Genomic DNA, 24,894 nt, shown 5'->3' on the forward strand with positions numbered 1-24,894 from the left:
GACTCTTTTTTCCATTAGATGTTCTTCCTGCTTTGTCAAAGATTAGTTGATCACAGAGTTGAGGGTCCATTTCTGGGCCCTCTGTTCTGTTCCATTGATTTACATGTCTGTTTTTCTGCCAGGACCGTACTGTCTTGATGATTACAGCTTTGTAATAGAGCTTGAAGTTTGAAATTGTGATGCCTCCAGCTTTGGTTTCTTTTTCAATATTTCTTTAGCTATTTGGGGTCTTTTCTGGTTCCATACAAATTTTAGGATTGTTTGTTCCAGCTCTGTGAAAAATGCTGATGTTATTTTGACAGGGACTGCATTGATGTGTAGATAGCTCTGGGTAGCATGGACATTTTCACAATATTTGTTCTTCCAATCTGTGAGCATGAATGTTTTTCCATTTCTTTGTGTCTTCTTTAGTGTTCTGTAGTTTTCAGAGAGCTCATTTTAGATTTTTCTTTCATTTCTTCTTTCTTTTTTTTTAAAGATTTTTTTTTTTTTAATTTATTTGACAGAGAGAGATCACAAGTAGGCAGAGAGGCAGGCAGAGAGAGGGGAAGGAAGCAGGCTCCCTGCTGAGCAGAGAGCCCTATGCGGGGCTGGATCCCAGGACCCTGAGATCATGACCTGAGCCGAAGGCAGCGGCTTAACCACTGAGCCACCCAGGCGCCCTCATTTCTTCTTTCTTTGATGGTGAAAAACTTGGCTGTCATTATGTGCAATATATTTATTGTCTAACCCTAGTATATGTAGGCGTCCTAACCTGTGCTCCTGTGAGAAACAAATTTGCCCGCTAGAATATTGTGTTATTGTCAGGTTTTATGGCTTTAACTTTACAGCATCTAGATAAAATCTTGTTTTCCAGGGTGGTTTAGATCTGTTCCTTTCTTCCCCAGCCCTATCAGGGAGGTCATGTCATTCGTTTGTAACACAGTTGGGTGCGGTTGTCACATGTGTGTGGCTGAATCAGGAAAAGGCTTATGTTATCTCATAGAAACAGATTATGGATGCAGCAATATATTGAAGAGAGTAGCCAAAAGCCTCTCCTTTTCTCAAGATTCTAACCAACTGGAAATAGACACAAGTTGCCAAATGGCAATTAGATCATAGCCTCACGTTTGATACTGATGAAGATGGCTTGGAGCACACAGTGGGACATCTTCCTCTCAGGTGCAATTTCGCAAGTGCTCTGAGGCAGAGGTGAAAAATAGCAGGTTTTACCTGCAGTGGGGGTACAGGGAGGGGACGGTGAGGGAGGGTCTATGTAGGTGAGGAAGAAAGCAGACTTGACTTAGAGAGTAAGGTCGTAGGAGGGAGAAGGACAAGGCAGAGTAGGAAATCAATTCTACTCTAAGGGACTAATGGGTTACGTGGACCCCTTGGATTTCAGGCTCTCCAGAAGGTTCAAGTGTGTTGTGGTCAGAAACAGGAATGCTCATTCTGGGTCTGGAGCCATCTGGAAAGGAGTACGGCTCTCTCCTTTTCAGTGGAAACGTGGGTGGGAGGTGCTGTCTTTCAAATAGTTACATTACTCACTCAACAGACTTTAAGAAGGACAAGTATCTTTCCTTAGAAGACAAGTCACTGTAGTGCTTCTGAAATTAACACAGGAGTGGCGGTTTGAAAAATAGTGCCTTGGTTTTCTGATTAGAATCTGATTTTGTGCTCATTAAAAATATTTAGAAACTATGAAATATAAATAATAAAATTAAACAATCATAATCTAACCAAGAAAAACACATATTAGGATTTTTTGAATATTCTTTTTAAAAAAATTAATTTATTTGTATCTTTTCAAAGAACTAGATTTTGGTTTCATTGATTTTCTCTATTTTTTGCCTTGCTTTTCTATTAATTTTCATATTGCTTCTCACTTCTTCCATTTATTGTGGGTTTATCATTTCCTTTTCTAACTTTTTTTTTTTAAGATTTTATTTATTTACTTGACAGAGATCACAGAGATCACAACTAGGCAGAGCAGCAGGCATAGAGAGAGGGGGAAGCAGGCTCCCTGCTGAGCAGAGAGCCTGATGCGGGGCTCGATTCCAATACCCTGAGATCATGACCTGAGATGAAGGCAGAGGCTTTAACCCACTGAGCCACCCAGGCGCCCCTCCGTTTCTAACTTTTTTTTTTTTTTTTAAAGATTTTATTTTATTTATTTGACAGAGAGAGATCACAAGTAGGCAGAGAGGCAGGCAGAGAGAGAGGAGGAAGCAGGTTCCCTGCGGAGCAGAGAGCCCGACGCTGGGCTCGATCTCAGGACCCTGAGATCATGACCTGAGCCAAAGGCAGCGGCTTAATCCACTGAGCCACCCAGGCGCCCCTCCTTTTCTAACTTTTAATGCAGAAGTTTGGGTCTTTGATTTAAAATTGCTCTTCTTTTCTTGTCTACATATTTAAAATGATAAATTCTCCAAGCATGGCTGCCACGATATCCTACAGTTTTTGATATGTTGGTTTTTCTTTTCATTTAGTTCAAAATATTTTCTAGTTTCCTTGGTAATTTCTGTGGCCCATAAGTTATTTAGAAGTGTCTTTGTTTAATTTCTAAATATTTGAAGATTTTCCAGATATTTTGTCTTATTTATTACTGACTTAACTTCAGTGTGGTCAGAAAACATACTCTGCATGATTTCAATTCCTTTAAACTTATTGAAATTTATTTCAATAAATGACCAGAAGATGACCTATCTCAGTAAAATTTCCATGAGCACTTGGAAACAATGAGTATTTTGTTGTTGTTGTTGGGGAGTCTCTATAACTGTCAATTATCTCAAGTTGGTTCAAAGTGTTCAATTTTCTGTAACCTTCCTGATTTTTTTTTTTTTTTGCTACTTTAATGAGAGACGAGTATTAATATCTCTGACTATAATTCTAGATTTGTCTATTTCTCCTTTTGGTCTGCTTAAGTTATTTGAAGCTTCATGTAATTTGAATCTTTCTTATTGGGTATGTATACATTTAGGATTATGTCTTCTTGATATAATGGTGAAGAAGTGATGAGGTTTGAGGACAGATTGTCCTCCGTAATGAAGGTGGGCCTCATCCCATCAGCTGAAAACCTTAACAGAACAAAGACTGACCTTCCCTGAGCTAGAAGGAATTCTGCCATGAGAGAACCCTATACATGAGTTGCAATATTGACTCTTCCTTGGGTCTCCAGGCTGCCTGCCCACCCTGCAGATTTTGGACTTGCCAGCCTCCATACTCATGTGAAGCAATTCTTTTTCTTTCTTTTTTTTCTTTTAAGATTTTATTTATTTAATTCAAACAGAAAGAGAGCATGAGGAAGGGTGAAAGGCAGCGGGAGAAGCAGACTCCCTGCTGAGCAAGGAGACCGACGCAGAGCTTAATTCCAGGACCCTGGCACCATGACCTGAGCCACGCAGGCACCCGCAAGCAGTTCTTTAAAATAAATCTCTCTCAGGGTGCCTGGGTGGCTTAGTCGATAAACATCTGACTCTTGATCTCAGCTCAGGTCTTGATCTCAGGGTGGTGAGTTCAAGCCCCGAGTTGGAGTCCATGCCCAGTGTGGAGCCTACATAAAAAACAAACCAACCAACCAAAAAACACACAACCCAAAACTTCCTCTCTTGATATATATCTTATTGGTTCTGTGACTCTGGAGAACACTGACTAATACAGTTACATTTGGTAATTTTTCAATTTTGATATATTTTTCATGCCTTTAAGTTCCATTTGGTTCTTTTCTTCAGGTCTTTTAAATATCTGCACTTATGTTCATATCGTTCTTTATTCTTGATCATGTTTATAAGAGATGTTTTTAAAATTCTTTTTTTTTTAAAAAATATTTTATTTATTTATTTAACAGAGAGAGAGAGATCACAAGTAGGCAGAGAGAAAAGCGGGGGGTGGGGGAAGCAGGCTCCCCGCTGAGCAGAGATACTGACTCGGGGCTTGATCCCGGGACCCTGAGACTACGACCTGAGCTGAAGGCAGAGGCTTAACCCACTGAACCACCCAAGGTGCCCCATGTTTTTTATTTTTTTTATTTTTTTAATTTTTATTTATTTGACAGAGAGAAATCACAACTAGGCAGAGAGGCAGGCAGAGAGGCAGGCAGAGAGAGAGGAGGAAGCAGGCTCCCCGCGGAGCAGAGAGCCCGATGTGGGGCTCGATCCCAGGACCCCGGGATCATGACCCGAGCCAAAGGCAGAGGCTTTAACCCACTGAGCCACCCAGGCGCCCCATGTTTTTAATATTCTTATCTGCCATTTCTGTCATTTCTGGATGTGTTTCACTCGATTGATTTTTCTCCAGTTGAGTCACATGGCCTTTCCTTTGTGTACACGCTTCCCTGATGTAGCTTCTTTTCCTTATAAGGACCCTAATAATATTGGATTAGGGCTTATGGTCTCATTTAACCTTAATTACCTTTAAAAAGCCTCTATCTCCAAATATAGTCACATTGGAGGTTAGGGTTTCAACATATAAATTTGGATGAAACACAGTTCTGTCTGTAACACTGATGCTTTGCTTTTTGTTTTGTTTTGTTTTTTCCTTTAAGAAGTGCCAGGCTTCATCCGGGCAGGGAGTTGTGCTGCTTGAGGACCAGCCTATTCCTTTGAAGGCTAGTTTTCAGTTTTATTAGGGTAATTCTGTGGTAGTCTTTACCCCGGATCTAGTTTAGCCCCGTGACCAGGGCATAGCCCTTCTAGATTCTGAACTGAATAATCTCGGTGATCGATGATGAGTCACTACACTGTCTGGTCAAAACTTAAATTTCTCTCAGCCCCTTCAGTCCTGGAGAGTGTCCAGCTTACAGCTCCTTAGCCATTACCCTCTTGGCTTTGCGGGGCTTCACCCTATTAATCCACACCTTAGTACTTGGCAACAAGCTTAAGGGAACTCTTATGAATTTTCCAAAGCTCTTTCTCTGTATAGGTCTTTCTTCTCTGGAATTTTGCCCCCACGAAGTCCGGCTGTCTCAGCCTTCTCAAGTTCAGAGCTCTGTATCTTAATCCAGGAAGACTGCCAACCTGCTTGGGATTCCTCTCCCTGCCTGTGGTGTGTAAGTTTCGTTCAGGCTAGAGTTAGGGAAAAAATAAGGCTTACCATGTCTCCATTTTTTTTTTTTTTTTTTTCAGAGATCATAGTCTTACGATGACTATTTGCTGCTCAGTATTCAGAAACCATTGTTGGTGTAGTTTTATTTTTGATTTTCTAGTTGCTGATAGTAAGTGGACTGTGCCTTCCCAGTTATTCTGTCATGGCATACCTGTTTGTCCTGATGCAGTTAAGAACTATGGTGTCTAGATTTCGAATCTGCTTTGTTTCTCTTCCTTTGTTTCAAAAGCATTTTCCTCAACATTCAAAACTCCTTAGAAACATTGCTTTATTTTTATTTTATTTTTTTAAAATATTTAATTTATTTAACAGAGAGAGAGAGAGAGAGAGAGAGATCACAAGTAGGCAGAGAGAAAGGCGGGGTGGGGGGTCGGAGAAGCAGGCTCCCCGCTGAGCAGAGAGCCTGAGCTTGATCCCAGGACCCTGAGACTACGACCTGAGCTGAAGGCAGAGGCTTTAACCCACTGAGCCACCCAGGTGCCCCAGGAATATTATTTTAATGCCTATTACTCTATTGTATAGGCCTGTGTGTATTGTCTGTCTGTATGTATGTGTGTGTATATATATGTATACACATATGTATATACGTATATACGTATGTATATTATATGTACATACATATATATAATGTATATATGTATATACAAAGATACATATATATGTATATTTATCTATATTAAGATTTTATTTATTAATTTGAGAGAGAGAGAGAGACCATGAGCAGTGGGGAGGGGTAGAGGGAGAGCGAGAAGCAGGTTCCCCGCTGAGCAGGGAGCTCGATGCAGGGCTCCATCCCTGGAGCCTGGGATCAGGACCTGAGCCAAAGGCAGATGCTTAACCAACTGAGCCATTTAAGAGCCCTGTATATTTTGACTGAAGAACATAGCAAGGGATAGATTCAGGCCCTGGAACTTGGCCTTGGTCTTGACAAGGCATTGGCAGACAGGGGGAATAGGGCTGTGGAAAGTTCTCCATTACAAGGGCATTTTCATCCATTCTCTCAAATCATGGCTTGAGTTTGTGTTTGGTCCAATAAATACCTTCACCCGCAGATAAGTTTCTTACATCCAGGTAGCTGGATATCAGTGGATATGAGTTGGGTCTTTGGAGGTCAGACGTGTTTAGCTTAAGGCTTAGCTTTACTTGATAGGTATACGCTCTTGGGAAAGTCACGGTACCTCTTCAGAGCCTCCGTCTGCTCACTTGTAAGATGGAGAATGTGTATAATGTTGTCCCAGGGCTATCATTCAGTCTGATGGGGATAATATTTTTAAGACTACAGGATATCATGTCTGATACGTGATAGGTTTTCTCTAGTTGTCTTTGGGTTTCTTTAAAAAAATCAAGTAATAAAACGATGGGCTGGATGTGTCCAGGTCCGAATTGAGCGCAGGGGGACCTTGAATGCTCAAGTGACTCTCTCTCTCTGTTCTTGTCTCTCTTTGCTTACGAACCAGAAAATGAAACTAGGCAGATGATCTCTACCAAGGTTATCATCAAATTCATGGTTGTGATAGTGACTCTGCCAGGTGAGGCTTATTTCCATCTGACAATTTCAGGACTGGCTGCACTGGCTGCTATCTCTGTCCCTTGCTCACACCAGCCGTGGCGGGACCGCCCTCCAGCCTTCCCACCAGGGCTGCCCGCGGCTGTTACTTGGACAGGCTGCGGCGGCTGCTGCCTGTAATAGGCTGGTGGGGCTCATGGCAGAAGAGTCCGGGCTGTAGGCAATGGGGAGGCGAGACTGTTACGGAAGGCTTTTCGTTCATTCGGGAACCTCACATTTCATTTAGCGTTCTTCCTCGTTTTGCCTTTTCTTTTAGCTAGTTTCCTTCCTGATCCTTCCATCATTTCTGTTGTTCTAAGACCTCCATGTGTTTTGTTTTCTCCTCCTGGAATGCCCCTCTCTTCATCCCAGTCTGGCTAGCCTGAGTTATCCTTTAGACCGTGGCCCCGCGTGGGGTCACGTTTGCCATTTGCTCTCACCCTCACTCTTACACTCTCCGGTCATTCCCTGTTTGTTCATGCGTGTTGTCTGGCACGTAGTCAGGGTTGGAGGGATTACACAACCTCTTCAGTGCCCAGTGCCATCCCGGAGAGACTTGCCAAAGGAGGGAGCTCTTCACATGACAGGAACCTCACATTGGAGTTAGCCACAGATGGGGGGGGGGGGCAGGACAAGATTCTGAAAGTTCTCCAGAACGTATGTGAGACACGGCTAAGTACTCATGTGCCTGCTTGTTCCTTCCTTCACTCATCTGTTCAGTATTTACTGACCTATACGTGCCAGACTCTGTTATAGAGACAAGAAATGAAACTAGTGAACAAAGCAGAAAAAAAAAAGCCTGTCTTTATGGAGCATAGACTTTAGTCAGGGCAGCTGCTAACAGCTGAAGAGATTCGCTAAGCCATGGGGTGGGAAGCAGGATGAACAGAGATGAAGCAGCATTTGGGATAGGTGAGGCGGGAGGAAGTACTTGAGTTCGAAGGAGCGGGGAAACTTCTCAGAGAGCGTTGGACAGAGACCTGAATGAAGGGAAGGGTCAGTGATTCACACATCTGGGGAAAAAGTGTTTGGGGCTGGAGGAAAGGCAGGGAAAAGGCCGTGGGGCGGGAGCAGGCTTGCTAACAATAACCACTATGGTTTCTCTAAATGAGAAGGTCACCCCAGAATTTCTGTTTTGGGTTTATCCTTTGGCATTTTTAGCTCTTACAAGATAAACCCAAATCACATAGTGTTATGGGTCCATCTCCCGATATGTGGTGGCCACATTCCTGGAGACGTGAGCGTGTCTGTATGGACTTAATTTTTGTAATTGAATTCCACTTTCAAGGCACACGATGAGCTTGTCATTTTAAGGGACCCCCATGGCTGATCCTTTTTTTTTTTTTTTAAGATTTTATTTATTTATTTGACAGACAGAGACCACAAGTAGGCAGAGAGGCAGGCAGAGAGAGAGGAGGATGCAGGCCCCCCGCTGAGCAGAGAGCCCCATGCGGGGCTCGATCCCAGGATCCTGGGATCATGACCTGAGCCGAAGGCAGATGCTTTAACCCACTGAGCCACCCAGGTGCCCCTGGCTGATCCTTTTAATAGAATGAATGATCAGCCTTAGAGGGTCCCTCGGGTTCTTCTCATTTTAAAACCCTATGATTTTATGTCCTTAGAGATACTGAAATGTCATCTATTTTCACAAAGTGGGAGATGACACAGTGCTGCGAACAGGTAAGTGACAGGCAGGCAGGAAAAATTTCATGGGAAGAGACTGAATTTTTTTTTTTCCCCCCTGAACTCTCAGGACCATTGTCTGGTTAAAAAAGCAGCCCATCCTCAGAATAGGCCAATTCGTCAGGCTCATCCTGCGGCCGTGCACAGATGTGTCTGGGCTGCTGGTTGTGTAGGGTACTTTGCTCAGTCGAGGTTGGGAGGGAAAGCTCTTTCTTTTAGACCTCCTCTTTCTACCATTGGGGTAGGGGGGCAGCTGGAATGCTAGTTCTGAAGATCGTTTTCTATGTTTTGTATGTTCCCCAGATTTTCACAGTTGGAGTGGTTTCATGATTTTTTTTAAAAAAGATTTTATTTATTTATTTGTCAGAGAGAGAGAGTGAGTGAGTGAGAGAGGAAGCACAGGCAGACAGAGCGGCAGGCAGAGGCAGAGGGAGAAGCAGGCTCCCTGCTAAGCAAGGAGCCTGATGTGGGACTCGATCCCAGGATGCTGGGATCATGACCTGAGCCGAAGGCAGCCGCTTAACCAACTGAGCCACCCAGGTGTCCCTGGTTTCATGACTTTGTTGTTACTTCTGGACATTAGGAGATTCAGACAGTGCTTTTTTTTTTTTTTAATGTTCAGTTATCCACTGTATGGTACAACATTAGTTTTTTTTTTTTAAGATTTTATTTATTTATTTGACAGATAGAGATCACAAGTAGGGAGAGAGGCAGGCAGAGAGAGAGAGAGAGGAGGAAGCAGGCTCCCCACCAAGCAGAGAGCCCGATGCGGGGCTCAATCCCAGGACCCTGGGATCATGACCCGAGCCGAAGGCAGAGGCTTAACCCACTGAGCCACCCAGGCGCTCCACAACATTAGTTTTTGATGTAGTGTTCCATGATTCATGAGTTACGTAAAACACTCAGTGCTCATCACAACACATGCCCTCTCTACCCATCACTCTGTTTCCCCATCCCTCCACCCCCATCCCTCTGAAACTCTCAGTTTGTTTCCTGGGATCCACAGTCTCTCATGGTTCATCCTCTTCTCTGATTTCTCCCCCTTCAGATTTCCCTCTCTCCCCCTATGGTCCTCTATGCTGTTGCTTATGTTCCACATATGAGTGAAGCCATATGATAATTGTCTTTCTCTGCTTGGCTTACTTCACTTAGCATAATCCCCTCCAGTTCCATCCATGTCGATGCAAATGGTGGGTGTTCATCCTTTCTGATGGCTGAGTAATATTCCATTGTATATATGGACCACATCTTCTTTATCCATTCACCTGTTAAAGGGCATCTCAGCTTATTCCATGGTTTGGCTATTGTGGACATTGCTGCTGTGAACATTGGGGTGCATGTGCCCCTTCTTTTCACTGCATCTGTATCTGTGGGGTAAATACCCAGTAGTGCAATTGCTAGGTCATAGAGTAGCACTATACTTAACATCTTGAGAAACTTCCATACTGTTTTCCAGCATGGTTGTACCAGCTTGCATTCCCACCAACAGTGTAAGAGAGTTCCCCTTTTTCCTCATCCTTGCCCACATTTGTTTTTTCCGGACTTGTTAATTTTTGCCATTCTAACTGGTGTCAGATGGCATCTCATTGTGGTTTTGATTTATATTTCCCTGATGGCTAGTGATGTTGAACATTTTTTCATGTGTCTGTTGGCCATTTGTACGTCTTCTTTGGAGAAATATCCGTTCATGCCTTCTGCCCATTTTTTGGACTGGGTTTTTCGAGTGTTGAGTTTGAGAAGTTCTTTATAGATCTTGGATACAAGCCATTTATCTGTAATATCATTTGCAAATATCTTCTCCCATTCCACGGGTTGTCTCTTTGTTTTGTTGACTGCTTCCTTTGCTGTGCAGAAGCTTTTTATCTTGAAGAAGTCCCAGTAGTTCATTTTTGCTTTTATTTACCTTGCCTTCGGAGACATGTCTTGAAAGAAGTTGCGGGGTCGATGTTGAACAGGTTACTGCCTATGTTCTCCTCTAGAATTCTGATGGGTTCTTGTCTCACACTGAGGTCTTTCATTCACTTTGCATTTATCTTTGTGTTTGGTGTAAGAGAATGATCCAGTTCAGACAGTTCTACACTTAGGCACCAAAAGTGAACAGAGAGCTAAAATGCTGGGGTCACTCCCATCATCAGAGCAATTTGTTTGGCATTGATAAAGCATGGCCACCCAAGAGAGTGACCTCACTGCAATCCTCAGGGACACTCTCCATCCTTCTTCTCTGTCTGACAAGAAGGCAAGTGAAGGTTGTCTGGAACTGCCCCTGGGTGCAGTTCTGAGCTTTATCCTTCCGAAACATCTTCCAAGTTCTATTTTCCTTGACCTGACACAGCTCTTGTCTGACCCACTCATCTATTGCTCTTTGAATCAAAATGTTGGGTGGAGTTTGTCCATGTTCAACTAGATGGTAAACTCTTTAAAATTCCACCCACTCTTTCACCCTATGAGTAGGTACTCTGGAGCTGCTCCCGGCCAAGCACTTTTCCTGTCTGGTTGCATGGAGCTCACAACAATGCCTGTTGCTCATCTAGAGTCCACTTACCTCTGGCAATTCCACAGATGGGCATTGTCCTTCCAGTAGTACCTGAATCACCGCTGGTGTATTAATGATGGCAGGATCGTAGAAGGTTTTTGGTCCAGTGGGTTTGCAGGGAATGTTGATCTCGATGATGCAGATAGAATGAATGTCAAGAACACCACTCCTTTGTGGAGTCAGAGAAAGTCACACAGCCACTTAGCCCACTTTTATCCACTTCTTCTCATATTCTCAAGGTCAAGGCCAAGATCTTTTCCCTCCTCTCTCTCTTTCTCTCCCCGTTGGATGATTTGGCAGAGATCTTCCTTATGTTTTCAGCTCTGATAATACCAGGGCTATTTTAAAGGCAAATTAAACAGAAGCACAAAAAGGTTCTAAAAAGTATTTTTTTCTTCATATTGTATTATTGAACTAAATGTTTTACAGGAGTTTAAAAGCAAAGTGATCATTGAGTGGACCTCCTAGCATGTACCGATCCAGTCTTGGAAGATTGCATGTAAACCAACATTTTGTAACTCAAGTTCTATTTTAAGTTCACTCCAAAGAGTTGTTATTTAAAGCAACCTTGTAAAAAGAATAATCAGAAGCCCCTGAATGTTGGAGTCAGCAGGGGCAGCAGATTTCTTAAAAGAGGCTGGGAACATGACTCTTACAGCCATCCTGGTTTTATCTCCAGACTGGTGGGTCCTGGGAAAAACTTTATTCTTACGGAACTTGGGAATAGTGAAAGAGGAGAAAGTGGATCAAAAGTTCTGTGCAGAATGGATGATGGCTTTATTAGCTTCATTTTTTTTCCACTGGGGGAATGGCTCACCACACCCGCCTGTCCCCAAAGGGATTCAGGAAAATGGTCTCAGTTCCTTCTGAAATGACTGGAAGGAGAATGAGGTGGGGAGGAGGCATGGCTTGCTTTCACAGTACTCAGTTACCAGAGTACCAGAGCATCCTTTCCCAGGAGCCCGAGGATGCAACATTACGGGGAAAGAGGAGATTTCCACTCCTGCACAGAAAAGTTCCTAAAGATGTGTTTATGATATCTTTTTTGGAAAAGAGACAAGATCATTTGTTTGAACGTCTGACTTGGCAACAGAATCACATAATTTGCATTTATTGGGGGCATTTTGTGGGTTGTTATCTTGAGAAGAAACACAGAAAAAGTTGGTTCCAAACCCGACATTCCACAAGGAATGGAAATTTCATTGCTCCTTTCTGACATAAAAGGTCATCTTGTTGTTTATCTACAAAGCCAGGGGAAATTGGCTGTTGAGTATTTTGCATTTGGAAACACTGGCCCAAATTCAAAGAAGTCTGATGCTCTCTCCCCTCCCTGCCCTGTTTTTATTTAAAGATGTTTCACTCATGAATCATTGGGTGAAAGCTTGAAATATAGTTCCTTCTGTTTTAGGAGATGAGGGCCTTAATCCAAAAGGAGGAACTCAAAGTCAAGGATGTCCCAGAACTCCTAAGAATGTAGACTCTGAGAAGGTAGCTGCTATAATACTCCTGGTCTCTGGGTTATAGGATACACTGGACTCTTAGACTTGCTGAAATCACTAAAAATCTTTGGCAAGATGGGGATCACAGACCTGCGCTGAAATTTCCAGCAAAGTTACCCTTCAAACAGGACGTGACAATTAGGGCCCAGGGCAAATGGAAAATGTGGGGTTGCTTATTCAAAGGAGTATCGTTAAAGATATTCAATTATAAACTTTTTCTTTTAAAAATATTTTACTACTTATAAATCAATGTTGTAATTGTGATATAGGGATAACAAAAATGATAAATAGTAAAAAATATGTTTGTGGTCATAATTTTATATACCATAATAAAAATACTTCATCACTGCAATATCTTGATTGGCTGTGAGATTTTTCTGGCTCTCTTTTTTGCTAATTCATTTTTGAGACTATCAAAATTTATACTCTCAGCAACTTCATTTTCATTTGATATAATTGAAAGCAATCTCTTTGCAAGTACAAAATCACAAATAATGTTTCATAACTCTAATTTTGAGAAGGATCTTTCTGCTGAGTTACTGGGGTTATTGGAATTGTTATAGGAGTTAAGAGTATCTTTGGGGTATAACAGCTTTAGGATAAATTTCTTAAAAAATTTATTTTGGAATACAGACTTCAGGAGTCTAGAGCTAATGATTCTTGTTTAACAATATTTCTAAAAAGATTTAACTCTTCATACAGATCAGTCTTGTGTAAGTCTGAGTTTAATTTTAAATAAGAGCATTTTAAAAAAAATATTTTATTTATTTGACAGAGAGAAATCACAACTAGGCAGAGAGGCAGGCAGAGAGAGAGGAGGAAGCAGGCTCCCTGCGGAGCAGAGGGCCAGATGTGGGGCTCAATGCGGCCTCGATCTGGCCTGGGATCATGACCTGAGCCAAAGGCAGAGGCTTTAACCCACTGAGCCACCCAGGTGCTCCTTAAATAAGAGCATTTTAATGAAAGTTTTCTCTGACACTTCCTGTAACCTGGAGTGAGTCCTGTGAGCAGCTGAAAATACCTTTGTGATTGGTATGTAATTCAAAATGCTTGTTTATGTAGTCCAGTGTGTTTCTTCATACAAGGAAAAATTAATTTAGAAATGGTCTTTCTTGAGGTACCTAGCTAGCTTAGTTGGTGGAACATACAACTCTTGATCTTAGGGTTGTAGATTCAAAGCCCCATGTTGGGTATAGAGATTACTTAAAACTGTCTTTTTTGCTAGTAAGTGGTTCACTTAGAGTTTCATTATGAAATGGTCCTCTTTTCTGTTGCATGTGGCAACCTTTAAATTCAGTTTCTAATTCTAAGCCTGTGGATCTTTGCTCTGCTTTTTTGCAGTAGATTTCAAAACTGGAGATTCTAAAGTCTTTAACGAATCTTCATAGCTCCTGGATATGCTGTAATGCAATGTTCCTGGGCACATTTTTCTTTCGTAGTAATTTACTGACAGAGTTTACTGCTTGAGCACCAGCAGTCTCTGTCCTGGCTCCCAGGACAGGGAGTTCCTATTTATGCAGATGTTAACAGGGATGGGCTCCAGACTCTGACAGGCGGGCTGCCCCCCCCCCCCCCCCCCCCCCCCAGCCACGGACATTGCTGCCACCCACCTGGGCTTAGGTTTCAGTGCTGGCTGCCGCAGCCTGTCATACCCGGAGCCCTGAGCCTGCGTGTGTTATTGTAGCCTCGCGAGCCCTCTCTGCTCATATGCATGCTCCGCTGTCTCCTTAGATTTCACTTATGTAACTCACGCGGAGAGACAAAATCGTAAGAATTTCAAGACAGCAATGGTAGAGCATTAAGCCAAGCCTGGGCTCCTTCTGAGAGAGTCCCTCTCTGCCTGCACAGGTCCTACACACATGAAGTCGGCCCTGCCTGGACATACAGAAGACGGCAAATTGAGGGAATGTGGGTTCTGACCACATACTGCCTAACTTCGTTTCTGCTAGACCATCTGCACTACCAGGAAGTTCATCCTCATGTCTAATCCTGGCTCAAAGAGGCCATTTGTCTTACCCTGTCTCCAAAGATTTTGTTACTCTCATTAGTGGAGCCAGTGAGTGCAGGTTCACCACAGCATGGACTAGCACCTGTGTTCACATGGGGGAAGACCGAGTTCCTTGTATTCCTGGTTTTACTTGTAGACGATGAGGTTGCACAATCAGAAAGGGCTTGAGAGTTCCCCTAATCTAGGGGTCATTATCAGAATCTCCCGCAGGCTCACGAATGTGTTATACTCCCTGTGTGTATTCCTAGAGATCCGGATTCCAGACATCAGGGATGTGGTCCCGGCGTCTGCATTTTAACCGGCTTTAGCTAGGGGTTCTGACAGCCAGCCTAGTGTGGGACTATGGATGATTTTCCCAATTAGGAATTTGTTCAAGGTTCCACAGCTGTAGTCCTGTGTCTGTCCTGGACTCCGGGGCTCCTCTTCATCCTCCCACAGTTTGTCTCCTTTATCTGATTCGGCAGTCCATCTTCGTAGTCTCTCCTTTTAGCCACATAGTTGTAAAACAGGAGGTCACTCCTGTTCTGTTAGATCCCTTCTGTAGGGCTATGAAGTGACTTTAAATCCAATGTAACAGGGAAGGCACTGGGTTGCCAGGCCCTTGCTAAGCTGGCACAATCAAATGGTGTGGGATGTGTGTGTGTGTGTGTGTGTGTGTGTGTGTGTGTGTATGTGTGAGTGTGCTAGTCAAAGGAATCAGGATGGATTCTCATGCTATAGTACTTCAGACTGGAAATACGAAAGCTGAGAGGGAATGGGACCATCCCTACAACACATGGATGGTTCAGAAAAGTCAACATAGATTAGCTAATTTAATTTCTGAATATACCCTTTGAGGCATAAAACATATAGTTGTAATTACTTGTACCATTTAAGCTAGAGACTCTTTTTGCTTTGATAACAACCCCTCCCCCCCCCCAATCTTAATGGCTGTAACAACTCACATCGCATGTAACTTCTGGGAACTTGGTTCCATGTTTCTTGAGACACAGGCTGAAGGAACAGCCCATCAGGAACCCTGTAGTTTTCCTAGCAGAGGGCAGGAGAGCTTCGGAACATCCTGTCCAGCAGTATAATGCTGTAGCCTGGAAATGGCACATCTTTTATGTTTATAAATCATGGGCCGAACTGGTCACATGAGCCACAGGGAAGAGGCAGTAAGAGCATACGGAAATGAGACCTGTAAAGCACCATACAGATTCAGGGGCTCTTTCGAGGTATTTTAAAGCAGGTGCAGCATTCTCCAGTCAGTAGGAAGCACACGACCTAAGGAGTAGGAGTGTCCAGAAATAGGCCCTCTCAGAAGGGCTGGGCATATTCACGAATAATAGATTCCCACCATTGAAAGCTGAGAGGCCTCCTTGGTGGGAGGAACCGCGTTGCGAGGATCTGGCCGAGATGAAAATTTTTCATGATCAGAGACCCATGTGATAAACTGAGCTTTGTGATCCTTCTGCATCACTTCCTGACCATTTTCTAATCTCTTTTCTTCTCCTGCCTTCATATATATCCTGATGGGGACGATGGAGATTGATGGGTATGATTCCAGATCACAGAGCTCAGAGATGGCTAATGGGAGTTGTTGTTCTGTAGTTCTTTTATAATTTTATTGCCCTTGATCTTAATCACTCGCCTCCTTGTCTTAGTGTTTGATGTCCTATTATGTGCTTGCTTTGACAAAAAGTTCAAATTAAACCAGAGGCCCTCATTTCTTTCAGGACTTGGGACTTAAGGAGAACTTTGCTGTCTGTGATTACAAATGGATGAGAAATTATGGGTCCCAACATGGGATTGAGGACAGCCAGGTAGGATCAGAGTATTTTATGTTTGAGTTTTAGGAGCAGCGGAACATAAAGGATAGATGTAAGATAACAACAAAACTCTGGACTTCCTTTAACTTGCAGAAGGCATTCAACTTTTAGGAACGCGAACTGATTTTGCATTGACGTAGTATGACTTAAGAATGGTTAACATTGCTAAGACTTCCTGCTTTGGAGTCAGAGATGCTTGGATTCAAAGCCCCGTTGACTTAGTCAGAGTTTTCCAGAGGAACAGAACCAACAGACCGTCTATCAGCTCTCTGTCTGTCTGTCTGTCTGTCTGTCTTTCTATATACCTACCTATCTTGGAACATCTTGGCCTCCATAATCATGTGCGTCAGTGCCTTCTATTAAGACCCCATATTGGGGGTTGATGACTCACGTAATTATGGACACCGAGAAGTCTCAGGCTCTGCTGTCAGCAAGCAAGGAGACCCAGGAGAGCCAACGATGGTAGTCCCGGGTTGGAAGCTGGGAGGCTTGAGACCCAAGAAGAGCCAGCATTTCAGTCTGAGTTCAAAGGCTGAAGAAGACGAAATATCCCAGCTCAGGCCATCACACAGGAGAAGTCTGTTCTTACCTAGGCTTTTTGTTCTGTCCAGGTCTCCCGTTGCTACGCTGAAGCCCACCCACATTATGGGAAGGCAACTTGCTTTCCTCTGTCCCGACTCAAGTGTTAATCTCATCCAGAAACACCCTCATAGACACACAGAGAATAATGTTTGACCAAATATCAGGCAGCCATTGGCGCGGTCAAGTTGATCTAGAAATTCAGCTATGACACCAACCCTGTTATTTAGGAGCTGCGTGAACTTGAGCAAGTTAGTCACCATCTTTGTGCTTCCTTGTCCTCCTCCATGAAGTGGGATGATGAAAGCAATTACTCATAGGGTTGTCTTGTGGTCTGAATGAGAATATATGTCAAACTCAGAGTGAAAGTTTAGTGAAGGCTTCCGGTGTGCTGACGCCGTGCCATTGCTCTCATCATCCCCCCCTCAACACGATGGGCGTCTTCTCATCTGGCGTGAGTTGAGAGGCAGGGCGAGGGGCTCTGTGGAACAGTCCAGTTGTTCTCCGGTAGCATTCGCTCATGGTTCACTTGCTACATGAGTTCTGTACGCTTTCTTGCGACACACATTTTTTTTCTTTTCTTTTTAAATATCAGTCTCTGTTTCATAGGGGGCATTTCAGTCTACATGCTGGCGATTTATTTAGGCACTAGTAGGTGGCATTTAGAGAAATAAGGATCTGCAGAGCCTGTTTTGGGAGGCAGGGCAGAAAGGTTTCTGCAGCAGCAAACTCCTTTGCCCAAAGGTGAGTGGTGTTAGCCCAGAGGTTCATAATTGAGAAGGTTCAGGAGAGCTCCAAGGTAGGAAAAAAAAAAAAAAGCCCTCTCATTTTCATTTTATTTGCTGTTAAGTAAATATTTAATATTTACTTAATATTTATTTACTTAATATTTAATTACTTAAAAAATATTTAATATGCCTGACAGGCTCCATCCCTTTTTTTGTATGTCAGGTTTATTGGAGCATCGTTTACATAAAACTCATTATTTTAAAGTTTACAATTTGGTAAGTTTCGATAGATGTATACAGTTGTATGGCCACCACAACACTAAAAATATAGAACGTTTTTATTTCCTGAGTCCCTCTGCCATCTGTCCGGTCTGCATGTTCCAAGACCCAGTAACCACAGGCGTTATTTTCTGTCCCTCTAGTTTTACCTTTTGTGGAATGTAACATATACATGAAATCTTCCAATGCCTGGTGTTAATGTTTTGGAGATTTATCCATGCTGTTGCATTTATCAGTAGTTCTTTGTTTAATTGCTGGTTAGTTCGCCATTGTAGTGATATAGTAAAATTCGTTTATCCATGTGCTAGATGAGGGACAGTTGTTCCCAGTTTTGAACTAATATAAATAAACTGCTGTGAGCATTTACATATAGGTTTTTGTTTAGACGTAGCTTTTCTTGTCTCTTACGTAAGTAATAAAAGGATTTTTTTTGTAGCGGGGTTGGATGGTAGGTGTATGTTGAACTTTATAAGAAATTGCCAGATTGTTTTCTGAAGTGGCTACTTTGCATTCCCACCTAGCATTGTCTGAGAATTTCTGTTACTCCACACCCTCGTTAACACTTGGTGTTACTGGTCCTTTAATTTCAGCTCTAAGTGAGTGCTATGAGCATCAGTTCATGTGTTTATTGACTATTGGTATCTTTTTTTTTTTTTTTGGTGAAATGTTCATACATCTTACCCATTTTTATTGCCTTCATTTCCTTATTATTGAGTTGTGAGAGTTCTTTGTGTATTCTGTAGTCATATCTTTTATTAGATATGTCTTTTTCAAACATTTTTTGCCCAGTATGCTGCTGTTCTTTTAATTTTCTTAACAGTATTTTGAAGAATGGAAGTTAGAAATTTTGGTGAAGTCCAGTTTATCATGTCTCTTTCTTTTAAGGATCATACTTCTTGCCCTATCTAGGAAATCTTGAGTAATCTAAAGTCATAAAATTTTGTTGCTTTCTTCAAAAAATGGTATAGTTAAAAAACATTGTAGTTTTAGTTCTTGATTGTCTATGTAGATGGTGTGACATAAGGGTTGGGTGTCTTTCTTTCTGTCTGTCTGTCTGCCTATAGATACCCAGTCGTTCCAATACCATTTGTTGAGGAAAGACTTTCCTTCTTTATTGAATTACTGTGGAATCTTTGTTGAAAATCAGGTGGCTTCTCTTTGTTTTATTCATTTTTTAAAAAAGATTTTATTTATTTACTTGACAGAGAGATTGCAAGTAGGCAGAGAGGCAGGTGGGGGAGCGGGAAGCAGGCTCCCTGCTGAGCAGAGAGTCCCATGCGGGGCTCGATCCCAGGACCCTGAGATCATGACCTGAGCCGAAGGCAGAGGCTTAACCCACTGAGCCACCCAGGAGCCCTTGTTTTATTCATTTTTATGTTTATTGTTATGCCATTGACATGCTGTTTGGATGACTGTAGCTCTGTATAAGTTCTTGCAGTCTGTTAATGGGTACCTGCCAACTTTGTTATTCTTTTTCAAACTTGTTTTGGCTATTCTTACTCCTTTGCGCTTGCAAATACATTTTAGAATCAGTTTGCCACTTACGGCATAAAATATGACTGGGGTCGACATGATATTTAATCTCTTGGTTAAATGTTGAGAAATGACATCTACATAATATCGAGTCTTCTAATTCCTGTATTTAGGTCTTTTTTTTTTTTAATTATTGTAGGAAAGTTTGTAGTTGTCAGTGTACAACTTTGTTAGGTTGAATTCTGAAGTACTTTCTTCTCTTTCATACTATTGTAATGGTATTTAAAAGTGTCCATTTCCCATTGTTTGTTGTGAACATATATAAATAAGCTTGAGGGGGGTCTGGATGGTGCAGTTGCTAAGTGTCTGATTCTTGGTTTCCCTTGAGGTGTGATCTCAGGGTTGTGAGATCGAGCCCCACATCAGGCTCTGTGCTCAGTGCAGTCTCCTTGAGTTTCTCTCTCCCTCTCCCTCTGCCCCTTCCCCTCCCACTTTTGCTTATTATCTTTTGGCCTCTAGGGCTTGTGTGCCATTTTGGATGAGGAGAGATGGCTTTAATAACAGCTTACGTTTTAATCCTGGCTTTCCTGTGAACTTGGGAAATCACTAAGCAACTTTGTATCAATGTTCTAATCTTTACAGCGAGGATAGTAGTAGTATCTTCCCCACCCATAAGGTTCTGTGTGGATGAGGAGAGATAAATGCATGTACATCACATAACATAGTGCTGAACTCATAGTAAGTGGTCTGTGCAGCCTTAACCTGCATTATAAGCATTGTTTCATATTTCTATGTTATCTTCATAACTGTCATTTTTATGGCTGGATGATAGTCTATAATGCAAATACAAACCACTATGACTAACTTCCATTTAGTTGGGGACACCAACCCTCATGTGGTCAAAAATCCATATGTAACCTTGACTCCCCAGAAACTTTACAGACAGCCTACTGTTGACTGGAAGCCTTATTGATGACACAAATAGCTTCTTTTTTTTTTTAAATTTTATTTATTTATTTTGACAGACAGAGATCACAAGTAGGCAGAGAGGCAGGCAGAGAGAGGAGGAAGCAGGCTCTCTGTGGAACAGAGAGCCCGATGTGGGACTTGACCCAGGACCCTGGGATCATGACCTGAGCTGAAGGCAGAGGCTTTAACCCACTGAGCCACCCAGGTGCCCCACAAATAGCTTCTTAACACATATTTTGTATGTTATATGTATTATATACTGCATATTGTATATACAATCAAGGTAGCTAGAGAAAAGAAAATGTTATCAAGAAAATCATAAGGAAGAGAAAATACTTTTATAGTACTGTATTTTATTTTTTAAAAAAAATCCCCATATAAGTGGAGCTGTGTTGTTCAAGGGTTAACCATATTGTAACAAATGTTGTTTCCCCCCCATATAATATGCTTGCTGTTTCAGTACTGATTTCCTTTAGAAAAATCTTTGGAAAGGTTATTTCTGGATAAAAGAGAAGAACCTGGACATGGTTCTTGCTACATATCCAAGCATGTCTTTTGGAGTCACAGTAGACAGTGGAGAGAGATGATACCTTCCCCCGCTAATGCTCGTGGGACCAGAAGATAGACTTTGCTTCTGTCTTTCCCCTTGAAAGAAGCATCTTCATTCTGTCTGTTCCTCTGTTGAGTGAACCTTCCTGGACTTTCTTACTTATCTTAATGGCTCATTACTCACCTGTCACCCATTTCAGTGGTTCTGGAAAATTGCAAGTCTCGTTTTTATGTCTGCTGCCTCTGCTTGGAGCCCCTCAAGAAGAAAAGCAGCCCGCCGTTGATCGCGGGGTGTCTCTTTTACAGCTCTCTCCCCGTATTTGGCTCAGCTGGACGTGCACATTATCTGGGAGGGTTTGCTCCTGAGCTGCTTAGACGTTTTCAAGCTGGGGAGAGAGGCAGACCCTGCGTCCCCCACCTAAGAGATCTCATTTTTCATGCAGACGTCATTGCCTGAGGGTGAAAATTCGGGAAAACAGCTCCCCCTTTCCTATGGTGCCAGTTCCCCACTGTCAGTAACTTTTCCCTGCTTCCTCCTCTCAGGAACTCATCCCTGGTGGTCTCCCTCTGTTTCGTCATAGTCTAGATTTGAGAAATCACCCACAAAGACACACCTGGTTTCAAATGAGGCCAAGGAGTCCAGTGTATCCGGGCAGGGCGGGAGAGTCGCCGAGTCTAAGGAAGTCAGGTGTTAGCAGAAGGTCACGGGGAGCTTTATGCTCCCTCAGAGAGTGTCTTGGGCCCAAAGGCCTTCATCACACAATGGCAATACTGACAATCTGGTTGATATACAACTCAACTTGATTCCAAGTTGAGAATGTTTCCAGCAGGCAAAATTTAAATTCAGAGACACTGGGAGTCCAGTCCTACCTTATTTAATGCACCTCCATTAATTTGGGTCTCCCAGGTGAGCTCTCCGATCTCTCGCCTGGAGAACACAGTGCGTTATGGCAAAGGCCTTGACCTGTGTCCTCGTAAATCTAGCTAGCCTTACATCGAACAAGTCTTCTGCAGTTCCTTTCTCATCTCAGCTCCTGTCGGTTTTTCAAATACTTTATCCCCACATAGGACGAGGCTGGGTCGAGAGTCAGCTGCCTGCCTCTGCCACATCTCAGATTCTTCCTTATCGGGATATTTTAAAGTGTTTCTTCTCTTTCGTATTAGATAGACTCTCCCAGTCCTGCCCTTCACTTTGGCTCCTTCCAATGCTACTTCTTCTTCTTCTTCTTTTTTTTTTTTTTAAAGATTTTTATTTATTTATTTATTTATTTGACAGAGAGAAATCACAAGTAGGCAGAGAGGTAGGCAGAGAGAGAGAGGAGGAAGCAGGCTCCCTGCCAAGCAGAGAGCCCGATATGGGACTTGATCCCAGGACCCTGAGATCATGACCTGAGCCAAAGGCAGAGGCTTAACCCACTGAGCCACCCAGGCACCCCCCAATGCTACTTCTACCTGTGGTATTTTCCTAAGGCCCAAGTGGTGTGGGTTGGAAGGGAGTGTAGAGACGAGGGTGGCGGAGCCTCAGAGGTGGTGAGTCTATTTATTTATTTATTTATTTATTTATTTATATATTGGCTTTGGATCCGCCCAAGAAAAGTGATTGATGGGATAGAAGTTTCTTATTCCTGAGAAAGTGATTCTCAGGTCCTACACTCTGAATGAAAAATGAACATCCTATGAGGAGAAATCCCAAGCTTATTAATAGTTTATAACATCACCTTGCTTCTCCTGTCTTAATGATTTCTTTGCAGTTCATGCCAAAACCATAACGTAGGAGTCTTATTGTCGGGAAGCCACATTTGTGTGCCTTCAAGGGACCTGGACCACCATAAGTGAATTTTTTTTTTCAATTATAAAAACAAGTTGGAGTCACAAAGTCAGAGAAACTTCGCATGAGCTCCTGGCTCCTCTGAGGGAGGGACAACAACACCTGTGATGGATTTTGATTAGACCTTGAGGTGATGGGGACCTCGACTACTTTTATAAAACTCAAACCCTGGATTATGTACCGAGACTTATTTTAGCCTCCTTTTCCCTAGGATTATTGAATAAGGATGGGACAGTGAATCTTTCTGGGAAGGCTTGGCCTTTTCCAGATATATAGGAAGGTTCCCGGTGGTGTGACAAAGGGCTGAGGGCCTCCCTATCATTCACAGTGTGGAGACGTGTGGCCTGTCGTTGCTGTGACTTTGCTCAGCTGGGGTCCAGTTGGGTTCAAGTGTGACAGTAAGCACAGTGTGTTTGGCACCACTCTGCGTGGTATGAGGATTTTTATATTCCCAGGTAATTTGCTAATTTTTAACAATTCCAGAAATGGATTCATTTTTGACTCTTCAGAAAGATGTGTAGGTTGTGAACTTGGGAGCCGGGGAGCACTGGGCTAAACGCTCAGCTCTGGCACAGATCTTGAAAAGATCTTGAAAAGATCTTGATCTTGAAAGTTACTTCATCTCTCCAGATGTTACCTTCCTGTTTGTAAAATGGGGCATAAAGGGGACCACTACATGGCGCTGGTAGGAAGATGCTCGAGAAAGGTTTGTTCCTTCCTTCTCTCTTTCCTTCTCTCTCTTGCTGTCTGAATTCCTTTCTCCTGTTTCTTCCTTCCTACTATAGTGGATTTTGGTATATTTTGGCCGGGGGGGGGGGGGGGGGGGCGGGGACCCGAAGGCTGGGTTGAAGGAAGAGCACTGTTGGAGCTCGTGGGTGGGGCCGGCTGGGGAGTGCTCTGCGCAGGGAGGGGCCGACAGACACAGCATCCTTGGCGTCCTTGGCAGGAAGCATTAGGCCACAGGGCCCCAAATCTTGCTTTATCAAGGGCAGAAGACCTGGCTGTGTGCTTGGGGGAGCTCGGATGGGGACAGGGCCCCTTCTGACTGGGTGGGATTTCTCCTATTCCTTTCCTAAGCCTTCAGTTAGGACTTACTTCTCATCTTTGCTTGGCCTTGCTCTGTATCTGGAAAATGCCCTGGAAACGTCAATCACACGGGAACCACGTGAGCATTATTCTGGTCATTCTACGCCCGGGCTAATATGGAGATTTTTCTAAAGTAGGCTTAAAGGAGAATAAATGTGTGTACTGCTGTCTAAATTAATTTGTTGTGAAAACAAAGTCACTTCATTCTCCAGATTCCTTCAAATACTTGATCTTTCCTCTAGTTTTCTGGCCCTCGTCCTCCATGACCCATCTTTTTTCTGGGAATGTTTTCCTGGCTTCGAATCCCAGCCCGGCTCTGAATGAGGAAAAGGGAGGCCGTGCCCAGATCACGTTGGAGGAGCCAATGGCAAGACCCACCCAGTCCAATGAGCCCCAGGGGTGCACGCCAGGGACCTCAGTAGAAACTGAGTTTCTTAACATGTCTGTCCGAAAATAGCTTTCCTGTCATAAAGATGGTCCTCAGGGAGTTGTCAAGCTGTCCAAGGAAACTAAAGGAATATATATTCACACACAAACACACACACACATATATATGCACATAAAAATTTATATTATTCATATAATCCACTATATGGTTCGAATTTAGCTTGATGACTTTTGAAAATGAGTCACTTAATGTCAACTGTGTTCCCACTTCCTTCTCAAACCTTCTTTCCAGCCTTACCGGAGCCTGAGTCAGGCCTGACATGCAATAGGTCTGTCTTGGAAACAATTAGGGCCCTGGGTTTAGGGTTTAGGATTTGTTAGCTTCTGGGCTGATTGGATAGTCCTTGGGTCAGGGTATCGTGGTCTTGTGGACCACTCTTTCTTCTGCCCTTCTCATTTACTGTTAAATTATTTGACTTATTTTCCCATCATTTATTAGTCGCTTGCTACATCCCAAACACTGTGCCCAGTCCTAGAGGGAAGAGGGGTCTGGACTTGAATATGGATCTTGACCTTATCCAGGACCTTGCTGCTCAGTCAAAGGGATAAGCCATGTTTCCAAGGGATGTAAATAGTACAAGATAAATGGTAACCAGTAACACTTACTGAACCCTCACTATTTGCCAGACTCTGTGTTAAATGATTTCCATGTATTACTGCCTCCAATTTCGATAATACTTGAAGCCTATTATTTCCCGTCTCACAGATGAGGAAGTGGAGGCGAGGGGAAGTGAATAATACCCTTCTCCAGGTCCCAGGGGCAGAGCCAGGATCTGGACTCAGATCCATTCAAC

The 24,894-nt window shown here is 43.0% G+C and overlaps 1 long non-coding RNA gene across 1 annotated transcript in view; it reads left to right on the forward strand.

Moving 5' to 3' along the window:
- Positions 1-1,085: 1,085 nt before the first annotated feature.
- The window catches only part of LOC123954962, a 168,158-nt gene continuing 144,349 nt past the window's right edge, over positions 1,086-24,894 (forward strand). The window contains exon 1 of the long non-coding RNA XR_006821198.1: positions 1,086-1,161. This is a non-coding gene — a long non-coding RNA (uncharacterized LOC123954962). The remainder of the gene's footprint in view (positions 1,162-24,894) is intronic.

Source organism: Meles meles, chromosome 13, assembly GCF_922984935.1.
Source record: "Meles meles chromosome 13, mMelMel3.1 paternal haplotype, whole genome shotgun sequence".
In the NCBI taxonomy this organism is placed as follows: domain Eukaryota; kingdom Metazoa; phylum Chordata; class Mammalia; order Carnivora; family Mustelidae; genus Meles; species Meles meles.